A 22828-nucleotide genomic window follows, 5' to 3' on the forward strand; every position below is an offset into this window, starting at 1 on the left:
GCCTATGCCTAGATGGCAACCCGCGGGCGAGAGCGCTTAATGAGGGAAGCTCAGTGAATGTCAAAACCAGCGCGATGCGTCATGCATCACCACGAGCCCTGCGGAGGCGCGACGCGCTGGCACACAACAGCCGCTGTAATGCAGTAAATCACTTATCCACTTATCCTATCTGAGTGTATATTTTTAAGACAGAGACCATACAAATTTACAGTGCATTCATCCATACTTAACGTGTAATGAATAACCGAAGAGAACGCGCTAAGTTTCTGAGCAAATAATGAAGTCAGCTCCATGTGATAGTTAAGGTGTCTTAAGAAGCGCCACCATCTCTCCTTGTCGCCAGCAGAGGGTGCGCGCGCATTGTCTGGAGCGGCGCGCCTCTCCCATGCCTCAGGTGCAGTGTACGCCAGCAACCTCTTTCAAGCATGGATAAGGATTATTCATTTTGACCGTGTCTGGTTAATTTAGAAATCTGAGAAACGAATGGCCTCAATCCATATACTATACAACACAATAGTATTTACTGAACCTGTATAGTCGATGTTCGTAAGTAAAATGCAGTGCTGGATAGGCAAAGAAACAGGCTACAAATCATTTTTTTTATAACTACTCTTATGTGAAACTTTTTGTCCCCAGAGAGAACATAAATAGATTTTCCTTCTGTGGTCCATACAAATGTGGTACATTGTTTTATAGTATATTTAAGGTAATTTATTCTATAGTTTATAATACACTCTCAGAAAAAATTACAAAAGCTGTCACTGTGCTGGTACCTTTTCAAAAGGTACACTTTTGTACCTTTTAGGTACTAATATGTACACTTTAGGTACTAATATGTACCTTTAAGGTACCAATATGGACTGTTTAGGTACAAAGGTGTGCCTTTTGAAAAGGTACCACCCCAGTGACAACTTTTGTACCTTTTTTTCTGAGAGTGTTCCCAGTTCTCCTCTTTATTACTATTCTGAGTGTGTAGCCTACTTATAAAATTAAATCTAAAACAGTAACATGCATTAGATACAACTTTAGATAGAAGGTAAATTTAGATATTAATTATAAAGCTTCTGTAATATCTGCATATAAAATTTGGATAAAACTATTTATTGGTTATCATTGTCTTGATCTTCAAAGTCATGTGTTCCGAACACACTATGTTAATATCAACAACAGCCTTTTAACTTTAGCAATAAAAAATAACATCTGAAAATCTTTATATCTTTTTTTTTTTTTTTTTTTTAAAGAAGCAGGCTACTGTAAATTAAAGTATTGGACAGTTCTGTTGACATTTCAAGCAGCTAGTTATCACACTTTTAATGGAGAGAATATTTCCCAGGGAATATTTATCAATGTTTAAGTCAATTTTAATTAAGTCAATTTTTAGGCACATTAAAGGATACAAAAAGCATTTCCTCTCGGCACACCTTGATCTTTTGTGACAATATGCCCCACCTCGCAATTTAAATGCCCTATTATAGCCTACCCTTTTAAATGTAAATAGTAATAAAGTAATTCCTGGAACAACAATGTCAAAGGTAGCCTAATATGCAAAAATGATATGTACATTTCTAACCTTTAAAACACATTTTAGTTTGAAGCAAAAACTATCATTCTAGAACTTTTTGAACTTTTTAACATAATATAATCATGATTAGAGAAATAATTTCCTCTCATTAGATTCAAAAATTCTCAGTTAAAAATGTGAATTAACCCTTGATGCAAAACATACTACGTGTGAATGCCTATGACGTAATCAATTAAAAAAGAAAGAAAGAAAGAAAAGCTTCACATAGATATTTCTTCTCTGCAACCGCGTCTAACCTCCGTGTTTTTACAGTGGTCGCCCAGGCCTCACGTGCGGGTTCTGGCTAAAGCTGCGCGTTGACTCCGGAGTCGAGTCGTGAGGCTCGCGCACGCGTCACTCCCACCACCCTAAGCACTGATAACCGGAAGCGACTATCATCCGTGATATTTAGGGAGACTAACGACAGCGGAGAGCGCCTTTCAGTGGATAAAAACATCGTCGCGTCCTCTCAATCTGTTTGACAGCAACCGCGTTTTACTGGGAGAAAAACACAATAGACGGAACTAACGGTAAAACGAAGTTATTGGAAATCGCCATCATTCAGGTTCGAGCCTGACAGGCATTGCTATGGTGAGTAAAAATTCAATTTAGAAACGTCTAGAAAGGCCTGCCACAAGAATGTTTTTTTTTTTTTTTTTTTTGCCTTATATGCAATTAAGACCGCCAAGATCATGAAAATATTGTTGTAAAACTGTTATAAATAGGTCTGTATGTTTGTCTCAAAATAGGCATGTGTTTTTCAAAAGACAGTTGGATGATTAGGACTTTGAGTCCTTCAGGCAAATGAAGAATAAGATGATGCATTAATTTAAAGGTCATCCTCTGACTGCTCAACAGAGTGGAATTATGATCACTTAACGTAAAACAAAATAATTAATCTTATCCACGTTAAGATCACGGAGGCTGAGGCATATGTTTGCGCAGTAATTCGGATCATCCAGGCACTTACAAGGAGTTTAAACGGGATTTGGATCGCATTTCGCCATATCAGGGATTTTACAAAGGATTTGTGAATGTGGAAAACTGGACAGATGTTTGGGTTTCTGTCCGCTGGTTGCCTATGGAGATGATGGTGGTGGTGGTGCTGAATATGGCTGATCTATCAAAATTAGAGAGATGCTGTTTGAACGAAGGACTGCAGTCGAATTGTTTTAAGACTAATAGATCAACACCTCTTGTTTTGAGATGTTCACAAGACGTTCGAATGTCCACATAGCACATTAATTATATTGATAATGATTGTCATTGAAAAGAGGAGCAAACGCGACCCCCTCCTTCCCTCACATTTCCACACCCACCCACCGTCGCAACACTGGCGGTTCACGAGAAGGAGGTGAAAACACAATCAGAGGACACCAGTACGTGCCAATTTGCGGTGTTAATGCGAACCTTTATGCCTCTAAAACTCGTTTACGGTGGGACATTTTTGGTCAGTGAAATAAGTCACGCCCAGAGACGTTTTTTCTGTTGCCTAGACACAGTTTAACCCTTTGGGTGTGTTTCTCGTTACGTGGAATTACATCAATCTCGGTTCTTCAGTCGGTGTCGTCTAGGGTGGAATGTTTGAGCTGTTGTAGCCCCGGGCGGTGTTTTTTTTATTTTGGGATATAAAGCTCTAGAAATGGCCGTGTAAATGGTGTCATGCTCGGAGTTCGTTGTGGTTTGGGTGGACCTCGAGCCTGCGGTATGGAAATAAACGGAGAGAAACGTCAACATGGCGACAGCTGCTTCGCCCCTGCGCTCGAGATGAATCCTCATCTATAAAGGTAAGGCCTTCAAGCTCACCTTGGGCTTCTGTCGCCACTCAATGCCAAAAATAACAATCATGATAAAAATCACCGTCGACTGGGTCCTTGTATTTGTTTAACGCGGATCTTAAGAGGTCCTCAAATGCTTGACTTGTTAAAACAATATATAGGCTACTTATAAGAAAACGCCAAAATCAACATTAGTCAATTTTGAACTTTGTCTTGGGCAGTTTTTAACAGTTTGCACTCTTCGGAAATATTATTTTAAATAATAATATAAATCAATACGTGAAATCCTAAGGACTGAAAAATCATTTATGAATGATGAATTTCTGTATTTATGATAATGGTCTTTAAAATTGCAGAGGAAATGTGCTATTATTTAATTCACCGAATCGGGCGTGTTAAACACGTAAGCGTCAATGTGTCTGAAAAACTGGCTTTAAGAATAACTCGCGAATGTGACGGCGGCGGAGGAAGCGCGTGGCGGATGAACTGAGCTGAGCCCAGGCGGAAGCGCGCGCACCTGTGTTTCAGCACCATGGAGAGCAGCTGTTGCGAATCCCTGTTTTCTACGACGAAGCAGTACGATTTTAACGCACAGTTGAGGAAAATGTGTAAAATCTTGATTAGAAAGCTGCAATGGAGCTTGTGCACTAACAGCCTCTTTAGGAAATGTCAAGTGTTTGGTGTTTTGTTTGAGTTTAGATGCTGTGTGAGTGTAAAGGGTCACTTCCTCCACATCTGTCAGAAATCATATATATACAGTCTTTTAAACACATACTGTGTCTGAATATGTATGCATGACTGTTTGACATTTGAGGGAAAGGTTTGATGGTAAATTCTGACACATTTTGGATGCCTAGAGTTGGCTTTGGATATTTTAATCCACCTTCTCAGTGACGTACTGTCAAGATCTTTCAATATCCTAGTAACATGAAGTAGCATGCAGGATCCAGTAAGGTGACATGTTTTATATGGATGGTATATGCTAGTTTTGGATTTTTGATCAAGTCTAAATGATACACATATATATTTATTTTTTCTTTTGGTAATGACGTTAAAATCTGAACTTTACAGGTATTATTATGGTACCAGAGGAGCTTAGAGAATTGTCTGTTTTTTTGACAGCTCATCAAAATGGTGAGTAGTCGCACCCTTGATTTTACCCAGGAGTACCTACTGTGTATTTAAATTGTGCCAGTGCCCCCCAGCTCCTCTCTGAGGTTTGGTTTGACCCTGGAGACAGGTGTGCATTAGGGAAGGGCTGGGAGTAATGGGACCCAAGAGGATTGGCTCATTTTTGGAGGGGGGTTGAATAAGTGGATCATTGGATGAGTGTGTGGATGAGTGAATGCATGGATGAGGGAGTTGTTTTTACCTTTGTCTCCAGAGGGAACAGGGCTGAACTGGCTGGGTGATGGTAGGGAGAGAGAAACAGCTCATAGTGCTCACTCACAGACCCACACGCAAACAGTTGCTTGCTGAATATTAGTCACAGTTGCACACTGAAATCTAGCCCAGAGAAGACCAGGGCACCCAGGAAGATTTTGTCTAGAAGACATTGTTAGCAGGAGTTCTGCATAGAAAAATTTCACTTTAATTTTCAATTTAATGGAACTCAAACTTAGTCATTGCACAGAGAAACGGTATCTAAAAAATACTGTAGTTCACCCAAAAATGAAAGTCTGGTAATAAAAAAAAATCTATAATTAAGACGAAGGCAAGTCCTCTTGCTGTAATATTGCTTTCTTCAGTGAAAAAGTCATTTGTCTGAATCAGGAGAGAAATATGCACAGATCAAGCAGTGAACAGTCCAAAACAGTTCTAAAGAATTATTTCAGTGGATTTTGATGTGAGAGGTCAACAGGGGATGGACCTTTTCACTGGAAGAAGTGTTATTATTATTCATGGAAGAAGCTTTGTTTTACAAACATGCAGCTTTTTATATTAGAAGATGTTAATTAATGGTCTGGAGGTATGATGATTACCTGTGGGTAATTGTGATGTTTTTATCAGCTGTTTGGACTCTTATTCTGACGGAACCCATTCACTGCAGAGATCCATTGGTTAGCTAGTAATTCTAAACTTCTCCAAATCTGTTCCGATGAAGAAACAAACTCATCTATATCTTTGGATGGCCTGAGAGTAAGTACATTTTTTAATGTTTTTGCATGAATTGCTCCTTTAAAATATGTTTCAATTTATTATATCAGTATATCTTAATTATGATTCATACTCTGGGCATGTAATTTTCACACAGATTTGTCTAAGGATGTAAGTTAAACAAGTTTTTCAAAATCTGCAAGTTTTTTCACCTAGTTATTTGTGTAAAAGGAAAGAGTGAATAGCAGATTTTATTTGGTCACAGATTCACAGTTTTGAAAATGTTTTCATCTTCATTCATTAAACGTGGACATGATCTATGGATCCACAAAGAGATTACTGATTTTTCAGTTTGCTTGGTGAAATGTTTATTGCAACTACTACTATGCCTTTCCAGTTGGATGAGGACTAAGGTTTTGAATCATAGGTGGTTTGGAGCAGTGTCAGCTGTTGTTTGTGTAAAAAGAAATCCTACTTCTAGAAAATTCTAGAAACTAAAACAATTACTGTTTTTATATATATATATATATATATATATATATATATATATATATATATATATATATATATATATATATATATATATATATATATATATATATATATAAATAAATAATAATCCACAGCTGTCAACTATATTGATTCATTTTGATTCAGGTCATGATTATTTGAACTTTTAAAAAGTATTTTAAAAAAAAGGAAGTATGGTGCCTGAGCATTTGGATTTGGAAAGGCAAACAGTAGCTGGAGATGGACTGAAATTATAGCATCAAATGGTTTAGAAAATATTAAGAAGAATCAGGTCTCCATTTTTTTGTCTTGAATCCACCAAGATTTTGTTTAAAGATGTAAATATCTACATGTTTTGGGGGGATGGGTGGGGATTGAATTTCAAAATCCATTTTAGAAAGCCAGATGCATGCTCAGGTGCCACTTATGTATGTAATCATGAATGTAAACATCTACCAAAACTGGGTTTTGGATTCCAGTGTGAGTTCTGTGACACAGTGTGTACGTTATACAGCAAATAAATAAATGGACATAAAATATTGATTTACCTTGAAATAGTTATGTGATAAAAGACACAGCGATATAAGAAATTGGTCAGTTATACAGTTTGACTGAGGAATTCTTTGATTGACCAATCAGAATCAAGTACAAATTGCCATGCAGTAAAACACACTTTGGTTCAGAAGTTTGGGGTTGATAAGATTTTTTTAAAATGTTTTTGAAAATAAAAACAGTGATATTGTAAAATATATTTCAATTTAATATAACTTTAATATAATTTAAAATGTAATTCATTCCTGTGATAGCAAAGCTTAATTTTTTAGCAGTCTTCAGTGTCACATGATCCTTCAGAAATCATTCTAATATGCAGATTTGGTGCTCAAAAGAATCACTATAACTATAACATTATTATCAGTTGTGAAATCAGTTGTGCTTCTCAATATTTTTATAGAAATGGATACATTTTTTGAATAGATTTTTTAGTTTTAAATTGATTTTTAGATGTAATAGTTATTGCTGTCATTCTTGCTGAATAAAATATATTTCTTTAAAAGTAAAATAATCACTGACCCCAAACTACAAAGTACAGTATGAGCATTTCAATATTTACAGTGATCTCTTTCCCTCCGTCATGCTTTCTCCATTTCTATATCTCTTTCTTCTTCCACCCCATATCTTACATGTCTTTATTCTTTGAGACGGGGGATTTGTAGGGGTCATGGAGCCCCTGGGAATGGAACTGATTTGCTCTGAGTACACACCCAGTTTGGTGCTCACAGCTCTTGCCACAGCACAAGGCAGCAGGCCAGACTGGCTATTTATGCCTGGTGACCCGCAGGCATTGCTGCTCTACTGTAACATACAGAGCTGGTACAACCATCCGGTTCTGTAAACACACACACACTCAAAAGCTGCATCTAATGGCACTGCATGAACGTTAACAGCCTCTTAATTGGTAATAGTTACTGTATGAAATCTTCTTCTGAGTCTCCAGTGTGATGCTGATCATTCTGTTTTAAATTGCCACAGATTGACTCAATTCATAAAAATGAAAGACTTCCACTGTAATGATCAGTCTCCTCTCGCAGCCACTATGTGTTGAAAGTGTGATTTCCTTCCTTCAGCTCCCAGAGTGACCGGAGATTAGCTTGTGCAGCTACCAGAGCAGGATGTCAATATGGCTGCTCAGCTGCTCGTTCCACCCGGACCTGACAGCTTCCGGCACTTCTTGCCTGAGTCTCTCGCTGCTATCGAGCGCCGCATTGCAGAGGAGGCTGCCCAACGGCCCAAAGGTGAGAGACGGCCTGATGATGATGATGAAAACGGGCCCAAACCCAACAGAGATTTGGAAGCGGGAAAATCCCTGCCCTTCATCTATGGAGACATTCCACCCGAATTTGTGTCCGTCCCACTGGAAGACCTGGACACCTACTACAGCAACCAAAATGTATGTGTGAAATTTTTTTTTTTAAATGGAAGCTTCTTATTTATGTTTAGACTGTTGTTAGTCTGTTGTTATAATGTGTATAACTCTCTGTATGTAACGCCTTGTGAAAAAGAGATTGTTGCAGATTGTGTCCACTGTAACCACAATCCAGTTTTCTCTGCTTCAGACCTTTATAGTATTGAATCGCGGGAAGACTATATTCCGTTTTAATGCTACGCCGGCTTTGTATATTTTGAGCCCCTTCAATCCATTGAGGAGAATCTCCATCAAGGTCCTGGTGCATTCATATCCTTTATCATCTGAATGGATGTATGGAAGCATCTAAACAAGGTATAGATTAGTCTCAAATAGCCAGACTTTTTACTTGCAACACATTCTGGTCCACACTCATTTTATTAGAAGACTTACACAGGAACCAACAATTGACAATCTGACCAAAATACATACTGTATAACATTCAAAAGTTTGGGCTCTAAGATTTTTTTTAATTTTTGATGAAAGATGTCTCTTTAGGCTGCATTTATGTGACCAAAAATACAGTAAAATATTAGTATTGTGAAATATCATTACAGTTTAAAATAACTGTTACTCCAGTTTTTAATGTTACATGATCTTTCAGAAATCATTCTAATTTGCTGATTTGGTGCTCAAGAAATATTTCTTAATATTATCAATGTTAAAAACAGTTGTGATTCTTAATATTTGGTTTGGTTGACTCCAAACTTTTAAACATTAGTGTAAAGTACAATTCTGCTTCTGTTGTAAGTTTATTTGTTTGCTACCAAGTTCCTTAAAATATAACTAGTAATAACAACTTAGTTATTGTTGGGTGTGTATATATACAATATTTGTGTGTGTTTATGTTTTTTTTGTGTGTGTATATTCCTTGACGGCTGCTTACAATGTTCAGTTTTTTGATCATGTGCACAATCTTGACCAACTGCATCTTCATGACCCTCAGCAATCCCCCGGACTGGGCCAAGAATGTGGAGTAAGTCATATAATTAACACAGTTGTGCATTGGGATTTTACAGTTTAACCTAAGTTATAACCAAGTTATAACCCAGTTTAACCAAAATGATCAGTCTTTCACTTTTTAGGACGATGAACTAAACATATCGATGATCTTGTAAATACTTGTATGGACATGATTTTGTCCAAAAAAGTGATCTGCTGATTGTGTCCCCTATGTATATCAGGGGCGTTTCCATAGTACAAAAATAAAACAATGCAAATATTACAAAATATAACAAAAAAAGTGTATAAATCACTCGGTTTTCTAAACAGCAACACCAGCAAGTTAAGTTATAGTGGGAGTCCATGTCTCTCTCACCTCCCCTGAGCCTACTGAATTTTAACAGACCCCCTAAAATTAGCAGAGAGTTTGCTACAGTAAGTAGCAAATCAGGGTTTTGTGGGAATGTATTTAAATAAATAATTTACCCTAAATTATTATTTTTTTTGGTTTGTTTGTTTTTTGCAGTTTAACATATATGGTCACTATGAGGTCTTCTTCTTTTGTGTGTTTTGTGCCCTGGAATTTTTTTCCAATAGGAACTTAATTGTTCTTAGTGAAGTTTTGTTTGTGTGCAATCAGGTACACGTTCACAGGGATCTACACTTTCGAGTCCCTGATAAAGATCCTGGCACGGGGCTTCTGCGTGGGGAAGTTCACTTTCCTGCGAGACCCCTGGAACTGGCTGGATTTCAGTGTCATTCTGATGGCGTAAGTATCTCTGATGACAAATGTTTCTCATGCTTATTAATTTGTATTAATATACGAGTCATACAAATGAGTCTGTAGACTGTTTTTCCTGAGCTGTTAATGAGAGTTTGCGCACATTGATGAAGGAAAGCTGGTGAATCCATGTCAGTTGCTGTTGTGTGAGTTTGAGCGAGTGTGTTTGGCGTGCATGTGTGTGCGTGCTTGTGGTAAACTCTCTATTTGATTCTACAGGTATGTAACTGAGTTTGTAAACCTAGGCAATGTGTCAGCTCTCCGCACTTTCAGAGTGCTCAGAGCTTTGAAAACTATCTCAGTCATCCCAGGTAAGGGATGTGTGTGTGCGCGTGCGTGTGTGTATCGACGTGCGCATGCGTGTGCGCGTAAACACAGGTGTCAGTCAGATGTGTGTCTCTGTGTGACGTTTCCCTCTGCTACCCTGTCCTGTCCTAACATGTGTGCGTGTGTTTGTGCGTGTGACCCCTTCCCCCTCCACCCTCCCTACAGATATGTAACAGAATTTGTGGATCTGGGCAATGTCTCAGCACTGAGAACCTTCAGGGTTTTACGAGCACTCAAAACTATATCAGTGATTCCAGGTGAGGGCTAGCTCACAGGCTGCCTCTCTCTCCATTTGAGCTCTCGCTCACTCCATCCTCTCCTCCGCTGGCCTCTCTCTCTCATTCTGTCGCTCCCAGCGGTCAGAGAAAGCAGGAATCCACTCGGGCGTAAAAAACGGGATTCCAGGCTTTTAAAAACACATTCTATAGTTTTCCTTATATTCCTTCTGCCGGGCTCTGCTCTGTTATTTCCCAAAGACCATCACACCTTGGGAAAGGTCTCCCATCATGACTTGGGAAATAGACAACTGGGCATTTTTGAGTTGTGTTGGTTTTTTTTGTTTGTTTTGTTTTTGCATGAGACATTGCTGAAGCCTATAGCCTGAGATAGAGAACTTGAGACCCTCTACTCTTCTCTTCTCCTCTGTCTGCTGTTTGAGTTCTATGTGCATGTGCATCGTCGGCCGTCCCTGTTATATGCCGTGCTGTGTGCGTGTGTGTGTTTGTGTTAAACACACACAAATGCACGCATGCACATGCAACACTTGCACTAACTGTCTTACATTGCATGCTTTAATGTTGTTTATATGCAATGTCAAAACATTTATTCAACATGCAAACTAATATTTAAAACCATATTTTAATCATCAAAAGCTTCTGATTGCTTTCTTTTTACTAATTATTTAAAACAGAATGTTTTCTAGATTTTTTTCTGTTATTCTAGTTTTAAAAAGGATTCGAGAAACTATAATGTCAAAATTATAAGGTAATGTTATATACTGCCAGAATAGTTCAGCAAAAAATGAACATTCTACACTTTTTTTTTTTTATTCGGCATTATTCCAAACTAAACCTGTATGCTGTTTTTATAAGATATCTTTGTGTAAAATGTAGATCAGAATTTGACTCTTAATTTAAAGATACACTATAGAAGATTTTCAAGATGACAACAAACCTGATTTAATTTTCTTTATTGTCGTCACACAAAGCTGTCATCTGACCTCAGAGGCTTGAAATATAGTGTACCATTTGTATAGGACATTATTATGGTGCTTTCATGGTGTCTTTTTGGAGCACGACAGCGCTGTGGTTGCTATGAACTGTGACCCTATAGAATAGAGCTGTCAATTTCTTTCTTTTACACAAAAAAAAAACAACATACAGGTTTAGAATGACATGAGGGTGAATAAGTAATGAGTTTCTGGGTGAACCATTCGTGCAATTAAAAAAAAAAAAAAAACATCACTATGACAGAAACAGTAACACTTTAATAATAAGGTGCCATTTGTTAACATTAGTTAGTTCATTAAGTATTATGAACTAACAATGAACAAAATTTTACAGTATTTTGGTTCATGGTAATTTATAAATACATTGTTGTTCATTGTTATTCATGTTTGTGATAAACAATATTAATTTGCACAAAATGTATAACTGTATCAGTAAACATATGACTTTATATATACCTACATAAATAAATGTAATGTAGCATATCATTCTACGTAATGTTAGCGTATTAGACCTTATTCTAAAGTGTTACCATAAGAGCCTTCCAGATCTATGTAGCTGTATTATGCATTCTCACATTGTGTTTGAGTTGTTGTGTGTATCGTGTGTTTGTGACCACCGTTGCGTGTTCCTCAGGGCTGAAGACTATCGTTGGCGCTCTGATCCAGTCCGTGAAGAAGCTGTCAGACGTGATGATCCTGACTGTGTTCTGTCTGAGTGTGTTTGCTCTGATCGGACTGCAGCTCTTCATGGGAAACCTGCGGCAGAAGTGTGTGAAGATGCCGGAGGTCAATGTCACTGAAAACCTGACCTCCACGCTGAACTATAGTGCCGGTTCAGAGCTGAACAACACCTTTAACTGGAAAGAATACACTAGTAATGAGAGTAAGTGAATAATGTGTGTGCTTCTGTGTGTGTGTTATTGAGATGCTCGTTGACACTACATGTCCTTGAGGATGTGAGGAATGCTCCACTGGCCCAAGAAAAATGAGTCATCGAGTGCTCAAAGCACTCTTATGGTTGTGTGTGTGGATCTGTGTTGCCTTGCAGTGAGTGTGCTTTAAAGGCTAGCCTTTTTTCGACAATTTAGACAAATATACTTCTTTCAAGCAACATGATTCTCTGTTAGAAACATATCCTGTGTGTATATGTTCAGCTTTTTATTATGTTTCTTGACATTATCTTGTGCCTTTCCCCTTTTAGGTAATTATTATTTCCTCCCAGGCCGCAGAGATCCTCTGCTATGTGGAAATTCAAGCGATGCAGGGTGAATATGTTCTTTTAGATTGCACATGCTAGTGAAATTTAAACATCATAGAATATATAATGTAAATAGATCAGATGTTTTAATATAAAGAAAAGTTTTTTCACTTGAAATTCTGCATGTTCTCTTAACAATCTAACATCTCAATTTTTAATTGGTTCAGTTTATATAATGCAGTGGTTTTCAGCCCTTTTGATTCTAAGCTAATGTGTACTTCTCTTACTTTTAGCATTTTAACTAAGATGTATGTAAATGTAACTATAACCATGGGCGACATGGACATGGACATGGGGTTAAGAAAAAAAAAAGGAAAAAATAAAGAAAAATTTGGATGTAAGCATCAAAACAATGCCCTACCGTATTGCAATGCATCAAAGCAGTCAATTTACTGGTTGATATGTCCCGATCTCAATAAAGTTTACACACACTTTTGGTCCATGGTTAGATCTCGCTCCGGACACGGGCTGTCTGATGAGGTTTGGCCAGGACCGGTTCCAGAATTAAATCACTGGGACTGCTTTCACATTTATTTTATGTTCAGTGCCCATCACTGCTATTTCGAGAGTGAATCTCGCATAAATATGTGGATGTCATGTGTCCGAAAAACGAAAGACAAATTTTTTTTTTTTTTTTTTTTTTTTTTTTTTTTTTTTTTTTTTTGTTTTTTTTTTTTTTTTTTTTTTTTTTTTTTTTTTTTTTTTTTTTTTTTTTTTTTTTTTTTTTTTTTGTTTTTTTTTTTACAAATTCTGAATGGATTATACCCTAGAAAAGTGCGCAAAGTGTGCTTCCTTTATCACGAAAAAAAGCGTCACTCATCTTTGTTCATTGCGATCTCACAAAGTTCCATTATAATCAATGAAGCTCTCTAACTGCACAATGGATCTCTTATTTACATCACGTCTGCACTAGTCATGAGATGATTCAAGACGCGTGCAAAAACTGCACTTAAAAACTGTGGCGCTTGAGTTTTTTTTACTTATTGAGACCCCCTGAAAGTTTGCTGAGGCCCCGGCCTCCTGGTTTAGAACCACTGATATGATGTCCCGTGTTGGGATAAATAACTCTTTTTGACTGAATATGCTGAAAATATTTTTCTACTTCCTGGGATTACAGGCAGTGTCCAGAGGGCTTCATGTGTATAAAAGCAGGTCGTAATCCTGACTACGGCTACACAAGCTTTGACACATTCAGCTGGGCCTTCCTCTCACTCTTCCGACTCATGACACAAGACTTCTGGGAAAACCTCTACCAGCAGGTACATCCCTGATATCAGCTCAATTTCATTCTGTAGACATGAAAAGACTACATCCTTCTACAATGTCTAGGACATGGCTATGTATTTCCTATTAACATTATACCACACCATTGTTTCTTGAATCTCCAGAGCCATAGCAAAAAAAAAGTTTTGATACTTTAATAATAAAGAAACCATTATATATAAATTTAGCCCATTTTCCTGTATGCATTAAAAAACATCAGCATCTATCCATTAACTAATCAATATCTTTTTACTTGTTTTCTCATTCCCTTTCTTCCAAAAAGAAGTATTTTTGTAACATTTTGTTTGTGAATGTGTTTTTGTCTCTCACAGACCCTGCGTGCAGCTGGAAAGCCCTATATGATCTTCTTTGTTCTTGTGATCTTCCTGGGCTCCTTCTATCTGGTAAATCTCATCCTGGCTGTGGTGGCCATGGCATATGACGAACAGAACCAGGCCACCATAGAAGAGGCTCAACAGAAAGAGGAGGAGTTTCAAGCAATGCTAGAACAGCTAAAGAGACAACAGGAAGAGGCACAGGTAGCTAACACACACACACACACACACACATACTAGCATGTCAGAATACACAAGCATACATTTACTTGCACAGAGAGTTTTTTTTTATTTTTATTTTTTACAATTTTTTACATTGGTTTACAGTTATTATGTTTTCTCATTACTTTTGTTTGATCATTATTTTGTTGTCGTTTCCTGACCTTTGATCTCTTCCTCTGCCTTCGTCATCTCTGAAGTTTCTCAGCACCACACTCGCTGTGGCTAACACTGCCCTGTCGCCATGGAAACCAACAGATTATGAGAGCGAGTGAGGGAGAAAAAGACAGAAACAAGAGGGAAACAGAAAGCGAGAAAAACAGAGAAAGAGACAAAAAAAGGAAAGATGTAGATTAACTCCAAAATGGCAACTGTGCGTTCTCTATGGTGGCAGATAGATAGATAGATAGATAGATAGATAGATAGATAGATAGATAGATAGATAGATAGATAGATAGATAGAGTGAGAGGTCATCTTGAATCTAGATAGATAGATAGATAGAGTAGATAGATAGATAGATAGAGATGAGAGGTCATCTTGAATCTAGATAGATAGATAGATAGATAGATAGATAGATAGATAGATAGATAGATAGATAGATAGATAGATAGATAGATAGATAGATAGATAGATAGAGTGAGAGGTCAGTTACTTTTACTTTTTACTAGTATTTGGGATTATTACATGTGATTCCAAAAAAGTGGCAAAGGTCAACAATTAATGTGACAAATACCTGTAATTTAGTTCTGATCACATAAAGCGATCCTCCCTCCTTCTTCAGTGCTCACAGTTTTATCCATCTCTTCTCTCTGCTTTCGGTGTGTGAGCTTGAACTAAGTCTACCCCTGGTTGGTTGCCCCTGACTACGGTGCTTGTGCTGTGATTGGTTTGCAGGTTGCCGCGGCGGCAGCAGCAACAGAGAGTGGGGAGTACAGCGGGAGGGGGGGGCTTGTCAGAGGAAAGCTCCTCCGGGGGGTCCAGACTCAGCTCCAAGAGGGCTAAAAGAGCGAAGGAATAGGAGGAAAGAAAAGAAAACAAAGGGAAGAAGAAGAGAAAGCCGATCAGGAAAAAGTTCCATAAGTCCATCTCAGAGGACAGCATCAGACGGCCTGGATTTCGATTCTCCATCGATGCCAACCGACTCTCGTATGAAAGAAATGTTCCACTCCAAACCAGGTGACCACCTCCTTTGTGTGGCATTGTGGGAAATGTTGTTTGATAAATGTTTCTGAATTTGTCAGATAATTTCTCATCTTCTTAAACATATTGTTTACCGAGGTGGGTGGAGTGCTAATCAACTAAAGAAGAGTGATAGGGAGGCATGTTCAGCTATGCACTTATACACGGAGGATTACAGGGTTAAATGTGGCAACAAGATGCATTTACACAGATGCTTCAAAATAACCCAAATGTAAATGTGGTTGAGATGTGGTTTCATTTCATTGTAACAAATCTGAATCACCAGAAATCTATTATAAAACATAAAACATACATGCAACCATTGCAATGGGGTTATTGCATATGCATGCAAATGAATCTGCAGTAACATTATTCACAATAAAATCTACCATGAGACAAATCGAATATACAGTTTTGAAATCGACATAATATGAGCACTTGACATAAACATAGAAAGAAAACTAAATGAACCAACTTTTACACAATTTTTGCACCAGCTGATGGTAGAAATGCCAACAGGCAAGAGCAGCAATTTTGATGATGACAAAAACAAACCAGATCTGCAGGGACATTAGTACAAAAGATAGTAGTCTTAAATAAACTTATGTGTTCATGTTTTGATGCATTTTGGAGTTTGGGGTAGGTAGCATGTCCGAATCCACTTTTGCTAGATTAAGGATGGGAAAAAATGGTTTGGTGCCTGGTGCGGGGTCTAAAGGACTGTTCCTATTCTCTTAATGAGTAATGGGTGTGTTTTTGGCATAACATGCCATAAACCAATCAGAGTCTCATCTCCCATTCTCTTTAAAAGCCAGTTGCGCTCGCACCATGGTGGATGCGCTATTTACATGGCGGTATTTACAAGCAGAAAACTGAGCGCTTCTCTAACGAGGAAGCAGATCTGCCTGTCGTGCGTAATTCTGATACGTGCAAATGACTATCCATTATGACATGTAGGCATTTTTATATTTATGTAAACAATAATAATCTTTAAATTTTAATCCTTTAATTTTTCATTTTTAAAAATGTTTGAGTACTGCTGTGCATCCCTGTGTGTAATAAGCAAAGTGTATGCGTGTTGTGCACCCGCCTATAGGTGCATATTACTCACGCACTGTTTAAATAACAAAAAAGGAAAAAAAATATTGCGCCAGGCTTTAGACCAGGTTTTTGTTTTGGTCAAATGCACAGTCTATTTTCAGTTGCCTCAAAATAGCAACGCGCCAGCAATGCGCCTGAAAACACGCGTCGTTGCGCTGAACAGACACCTGTTCGTTTTCAGGACCCATTCACAAACTCTTCCATGGGCGCTTTCACAGGTCGGGTGCAAATGTATTTGCTATTTAAACAACATGGCTCCAGACGTAAAAATGACAACTGCATCGGGCTGAAATACTAGCAAAAAAACACTTGCGTTGCGCCTGGCAGCGCATTGTGCAGGGTGTATGATAGGGCCCTTTTTGTTGTCGTAAAGCACGATATTCACTTCAGACTTTATAATGGAATACTTTACATTTCTCTTAGTTTTTTTTTTTCTTTTTCTTTTCAGTCTCTTCTCAGCATTCGTGGATCTCTCTTCTCCCCAAGGAAGGAGAAGAAGAAACAGTCGTCGCCAGTCTGTTCAGGTTTTCGCGGCTAGAGCGCTTCGAGATTCGGCTCCAGAAAATTACTTGTTTGCGGAGTGAGCACAGCACGTTTGAGGATAGTGAACAGTCGCGTGCGTGATCGCTCTTCGTTACGCTCATTGTATTGAGAGACGAAAGTTCCACTCTGTCAGTCCATGTGCAGCCTTTGCTCCCAGAATTATGCTCCCATCCCACGGAAAAAATGCACTGCAACAGGTCCGATTCGTGCAATGGATGTGGTCTCCCTGGTGGGCGGACATTCTGGTGCAAACATACATCACCATCGGACACTTTCTTGTTACGTCTGAGGTAGAGCAATCTGAAATGCCTATTTCTGTTACATATCTGTTAAATATTCTTTGATATTATATGCTAGATACACTCCACATTTCACACACAAAAAACAGACACACAAATACACCATATAGGATTTTTGCAGAGTGAAAATGTAATGTTGGCTGTTAGTATACAGTATATGTTGGTTTGTCCTGGTGATTTTGTATTTAGCACATGTAAATATTTTCACATTCTTTACTTGCATAATAATCTGTATATAACCTATATATATATATATACATCTTAGGATATATACTATAAGAACACTAATAGTGCTCAGTTCTCATGATATGGTTTTTTTTTTTCCCTTCTAGGGACAAAACCACCTGAAATCTGATGGCACGTAAAAAAACGTTCAGGATCACACCAGCCGTGCTGATTATCTGGACGAGACAGTAGCCCTAAAAAAGAGCTTCTGATGTGCCAGCATTCTGACCAATACTATGGAAGGTCTGAAACACACTGCCCTCACACATGTAAACAAATGTTTTAAAAGTGCATTTACCATAATGTTTTCATTTTGTTCTCTGTGATTTCTGAAGAGAATAAATAAATAATATTAGTTAGAAATAAATCAATCAGTATGTTGTTTCAGTTGTGTCTGAGTATTCCTGAGTTCTCATTCACTCTGTAGTTTTACGCCTAAAAAAAAAACAAGTTTCGTACAAACTAGAGAAGCATGATGTTCAGGTAAAACTAAAGTAATTAGTTAGCATTACATGTATATGTAAACAGTTTGTTTTATGTATGTTCTTTCATATAGATATTAAACGGTATATCTCGTCATATGGTCAAAAAAGTTCCATATTACATACTGATTTCGCTAGGAAAGCAACTAAGATCACCTCACACATATATGCACAACACACACCACTCGCACACCCTAGTCATGTCACTGACCATTTACAACATTGACTTTAAGTCACTTAGCCTGCTGACAGGCAAGTGCAATTATTCGGAACGTCCTCACAGTGCACTCTCACCCCATTATCTAATTTTCAGTCAGCACATACACACACAATCTTCCAATGACAATGAAGACTGTAATAGTTTGGGGCATTCAACCATAATCTGAAAGCTCTTGAAAGCCATTAACTAATCTGTAATGATTTCTGTTCCAGAACTTGAGGAATCACGGCAGAAGTGCCCTCCAGTGGGTACAGGTAGTTTGACCTGACTAACTTCCTGCATCTGGGACTGGTTCTTCCAGAGCCTGGTGAAGGTTAAGAATATTGTAAAATATGTATTTTTTTCCTGTTAACTTCCTAACCCAAACTTTTGACCTAGAGATATTCTTAGCAGGTTTCAGGAGATTTTACCCGTATATACATTATGATTATTTCTGAGTCAGATCTGTTAATCTTATTAGTGTTTGATCTTGCTGATTCTCAAAGTGTGTCTTGTTGTGTGGCAGGTGTTGAACCTGTTCCTGGCCTTGCTGCTGAGCTCTTTCAGTGCCGATAATCTGGCCGCCACTGATGACGACAGCGAAATGAACAACCTGCAGATTGCCGTGGGCAGAATACAGAAAGGTATCGCTTTTGTCAAGTCCACTTTACGCCAGTTTCTCCAAAGCCTCTGCCTGGCCGGCTCCAAACCTCGTGCTTTAGATGAAGAGAAACCCCTTGACGACCTCCACAGTGACGGCAAGGAGAATTGCTTGTCCAATCACGTTCCGGTGGCCATCGACCTCACTAAAGACTATCTGAAGGAGGGCTGTATCTCCCCTGGCAATGGGGTGGAAGGTCACGTAAAGTATGGGATTGAGGAAGGCGACTACATGTCGTTCATACACAATCCCAGCCTCACTGTTACAGTACCGATTGCGGTAGGAGAGTCGGACTTTGAAAATCTGAACACGGAAGATTTCAGTAGTGACTCGTCTGACATCGAGGGCAGTAAAGAGGTAAGCCAGATTTCTACAGCTAAACAGAAATTTCAGTTTTAAAATGCATGAAACAGTTCTGAATTTTTGTGTTTCAGTGTGGGAAAGAGTTGCTATATAACATAATGTAAAAAAAGAGTCATATTTAATGGTTGAATTTATTGTTTTAGGTTTGTTTGTAATCCATCAGGAGTCAATGTCTCTTTCCCTATAGGGGACAAACAGTTGTGTTGTGTCATATTACCATTGCATCATTCTCTGCTCAGAGCTGCAGCCCATTGTGTGTGTGTTTGTTTTTACTGTTCCATGGGCTTCAGGGCAGTTTGCCCCTGTTCATCTGCAGCTAGTTAAGACAAACCTCTGGGCACTGTAGCAGGTAGACTTTCTGAGTTATATTCATTATATCAGTACAACATTCTCATAAACATGCACAGCCTCGCACACACATAACCTCTCACACACTCTAATGTGTATTATTTACGACCAACTGAGCAGGCATGGCATCATGCATCCACGTAAAAAACGTTCAGGATCACACCAGCCGTCTGATTATCTGGACGAGACAGTAGCCAGAAAAAGAGCTCTGAGTGTGGCCAGCATTCTGACAAATACTATGGAAGGTCTGAAACACACTGACCTCACACATGTAAACAAATGTGTTAAAATTGCAATTTACCATAATGGTTTCATTTTGTTCTCTGTGATTTCTGAAGAGAATAAATAAAATAATATTATTTATAAAATAAATCATCAGTAATTTGTTCAGTTGTGTCTGAGTATTCTGAGTTCTCATTCACCTGTAGTTTTACCCTAACAAATGTTTCTGTACAAACTAGAAGCATATGTTCAGGTAAAACTACAAGTGAATTGAATTCACATACATATATATGTAAACAGGTTTTGTTTATGTATGTTCATATTATGATATTTAACTGTATATCTAGTCATGCAAAAAGTACAATTACATCACAGATTAGCTATGAAAGCAAAATAAGATCACCCTCACACATATATGGCATCATTTCACACAATTCACTGCGCACACTCATGTACTGACGCTTTAAACACTGACTTTAAGTCAAGCTGCTGACATGCAAGTGCAATTTTATTTCTTTTGAAGGCATACTCACATGCACTCTCAACTCCTCAGCTATTCTAATTTTCAGTCATCACATACACACACAATCTTCCAATGAGACAATGAAGAGCATGTAATCGTTTTGCAATTCCAACCATAATGAAATCTGAGAAAGCTGTTGAAAGCCATACTAATCTGTAAATGATTTCTGTTCACAGAACTTGAGGAATCCATGACAGAAGTGCCCTCCATGTTGGTACAAGTTTGCCAACAGCTTCCCTGAACAGGACTGCTGTCCAGCCTGGCTGAAGGTGAAGAAGATTGTGAACATGGTGGTGATGGATCCATTTGTAGACTTGTGCAACTTTTGCATTGTTCTCAACACCCTCTTTATGGCTATGGAACACTACCCTATGACACCAGGGTTCAGCCATGGCTGCTGTCAGTTGGGAACCTAGTGAGCTCTCGATGCCAGATTCTCATTTTAATACAGTATTTTAAGTGTTCGTTGATTTGAATCAGCATAAAAACAATTACAACAAATACAAAACTGTTAGTTGTAGTATACTACTAAGTTTAAGCAAATTCCTATGATGCATTCAAATCTTTTTGAAACATTGAATGTAGATTTGGAAACATTTAATGCACTGTGTAAATGTTCTTATTGTTGGTTTGGTGTTGAGATTTTTAGTTCAGTTGGTAGTTGTTAGGATTGTTTTGGTGTTGATCTGTTCCTTTTGGGCTCTGTGCAGGTATTCACAGGAATCTTCACAGCAGAGATGTGTGTCTGAGTGTTAGTACTCTAGATATATTACTACTTCAAGAAGGCTGGAATATATTTGATGGCATCATCGTGAGCCTGAGTCTTATGGAACTGGGCCTGGCCAATGTTGAGGGACTTTCTGTGTTGCGGTCTTTTAGATTGGTGAGCAATTCTTTATTCTCATACAGTGGTGTTTAAGGTTTAAGACCACTAGTGAAAATACTTCTGTTTTGCTTTTTTTATTTTCATTATAAATTGTATCATCAACATAATTTGGGTAAAATTCTAGACAGTAGCACTTGAGGCTTTATAAATCTACATGCTTGAGCAAGTTTTGGACTCTACTACTATGGCTGATACCATTTCAGAAACCCAAATGTTGGCTTTTTCTAACATTCCTGACAGCGGTGCTTGTCTCATTCTCTCTCTTGGTTAAGAGTCTTTAAGCTGGCAAAGTCTTGGCCCACGCTGAACATGCTGATAAAGATCAGTAGTAACTCAGTTGGTGCTTTGGGAAATCTAACCCTCGTCCTTGCCATCATAGTCTTCATCTTAGCTGTGGTGGGAATGCAGTTGTTTGGAAAAGAGCTACCGTGAGTGTGTGTCTGCAAGATCTCGGAAGACTGTGAGTTGCCACGGTGGCACATGGATGATTTCTTCCACTCCTTCCTGATTGTGTTCCGAGTGCTTTCTTGTGAGGGATCGAGGCTCATGTGGGACTGCATGGAAGTGGCGGGGGTCAATGTGTCTCCTCGTCTTCATGATGGTCATGGTCATTGGGAATCTGGTGGTAAGATCAGTCATGTTACACAGTGACACCTGGAAGATAGTTCCCTCTAACTTTCTTCTTCCTGTCTTCCTTTTTATTACGTCTCATGTACATTTTACATTTGCAATTTTATGCTTTCTGCATTAATAAATGGGATTTTGCCAAGTAGGGCGTGCTACTGGATCCAACATCTTTGTAGGTCTTGCAAAAGAAACATTCATATGAACAAATCATATTTTTGAGGTTGAAAAAGTAGGGTAAAAGGCTAAAGGGCTCTGAGTTCAGAAACTTCCCTGTCCCTGTGATTTTAGGTATGTAATGGATTAAGGGTTTGGGGAATAGGACTAGGTTTGTTTTTGCACGGGATGTTGATCAAGGAACACTCCTACTTTTCAAATTCCAGTCATTTGATGTACCCATTTGGAACACTTTAGATATTTCAAGACATTGTTTTACAGCTAGCCTAAATGGCAAAAAAATATTTGCTTTGCATGATGCTGCATATATGAATGTCTCCTCAGCATAAAAGCCAAGACTTCTGTTGAAGCATGAATTAGAGCCAACAAAGCAATTTTTAAATTATTCAAGTCAAGTCAAAACATGGATTTTATTTTATTTTATTTTATTTTATTTATTTTTATTTATTTTTATTTTTATTTTATTTTATTTTATTTTATTTTATTATTTTATTTTTATTTTTATTTTAGAGGGTACACTACCATTTAAATGTTTATTCAATTTAACTGAGTAAGGATTAAAATATGTATTTTCCTGTTAACTTCTAACCCAAAACTTTTGACCCAAGAGATATTCTTAGCAGGTTTCACAGGAGATTTACCCTTATTACATTCTATTATTTCTGAGTCAGATCTGTTAATCTTATTAGTGGTTGATCGTGCTGATTCTCCAAGGTGGGGGGTGGTGGGGGGG

At 38.1% G+C, this 22828-nt stretch overlaps 1 pseudogene; it reads left to right on the forward strand.

Moving 5' to 3' along the window:
• The first annotated feature begins 1341 nt into the window (after positions 1 to 1341).
• LOC109089049 overlaps positions 1342 to 22828 on the forward strand; it is a 36480-nt pseudogene continuing 14993 nt past the window's right edge.

This window comes from Cyprinus carpio, chromosome A6 (assembly GCF_018340385.1).
Source record: "Cyprinus carpio isolate SPL01 chromosome A6, ASM1834038v1, whole genome shotgun sequence".
In the NCBI taxonomy this organism is placed as follows: Eukaryota; Metazoa; Chordata; class Actinopteri; order Cypriniformes; family Cyprinidae; genus Cyprinus; species Cyprinus carpio.